Below are 1429 nucleotides of genomic sequence, written 5' to 3'. Positions count from 1 at the left end.
AAACAATTTAAAACCTACAAAAAGAAGTCCAAACAATTAATAATAGAATATCAGAAATGGACAATGCACTGAAAGGGCAAAGGAGGAGAATTGAAGAGATGGAAGCCAGAACTAGTGAGCTGGAAGACAAATCTCTCAATACTACTAAGATAGAAGAGCAAGCAGAAAAATGGATTTTAAAAATCTGAAGAAAGTCTAGGATTCATGTTGGACAACATGAAGAGGAATAACTTAAGAATTATCAGCATTCCTGAACAGGAAGAATCACACAATCCACAGAGGAGATAGTTGAATAGCTTCTGAAAGAAAATTTACCTTACATCCTGAAAAACAAAAAGATAAGCATTCAAGAAGCTGAACGAACCCCAGGAAGGCTAGACCCCAAAAGAAAATCACCAAGACATATCATAATCAAGCTCTCCAATATCAAAGATAAGGAGACAATCTTGAAAGCAGCTGGGGAAAAGAGAAGTGTTACATACAAAGGCAAGCAAATCAGATTAAGCTGGGATCTCTCAGCATAAACCATGTAGGCAAGAAGGCAATGGGGAGACATATATAAAACACTGAAAGAAAAAAACTGCTGATGAGAATCCTACATCCAGCAAAGCTGTCAATCAAATACTACAGTGTAATCAAAGCATTCCAGTATAGACAGAAGCTAAGGGATTTTCCCAAAGCAAACGCTGTGCTACAAAACATCCTAAATGGAGTTATGTAGACTGAGAACCAACAAGAACAGACAACCAGAGATTGACATACATGGAACCACCACTCAGAACTCAATTGACAAATGGAAGAATTGAGAGCAGAACAAAACTATAATAATGAATTCAGGGGATCTGGGCAGTCAGTCTATTATCAAAACCATTACAATGTGAAAGAAGATAAACACATAGGAACTGAAATCCAGGTGGTGAGAAGGTAGATTACAGAATAAAATATACTGTGTTTTTTTTTTTACATCTTTCCTTTTCCTTTATTGTCTTTCTTACCAATGCAGTTTTCAATTTTCTTAAAATTTCTTTATAAGCTCCGACATGTCATTAGGAAAATCCAAATTTGCCCATTTTCCTTCCCAAAAAACAGTCACCATAACTTTGCAAGCTGACCTCTGCCTTGAATTTAACAGGCCCAGTAGAATCCCTCAGAAGGCATTGTTCTGATTGGAATTTTTCTTTCTTTTTTTTTTTTTAGTTTAAGGTTTTTATTGTGGATTGAGTGAAAGTTTACAGGGCACATCATCACTTTCACATTCAACAATTCATATAGCTTGTTTCATTACATTGATTATAATCCCCTCCATATACCATCAGTTTCTCTTTATCCACTTTAGCTTTTTTTTAAAAAAAACACACAAACAAAAAACCCACTCAGGCATATATAATAAATTACATCTCCAAAGGGCACATTCTGCAAGTCTGCTCCT

This window comes from Chrysochloris asiatica, unplaced genomic scaffold, assembly GCF_000296735.1.
Source record: "Chrysochloris asiatica unplaced genomic scaffold, ChrAsi1.0 scaffold00622, whole genome shotgun sequence".
Taxonomy (NCBI): domain Eukaryota; kingdom Metazoa; phylum Chordata; class Mammalia; order Afrosoricida; family Chrysochloridae; genus Chrysochloris; species Chrysochloris asiatica.
The sequence above is the reverse complement of the archived record's forward strand: the minus strand, read 5'-3'. Positions refer to the sequence as shown.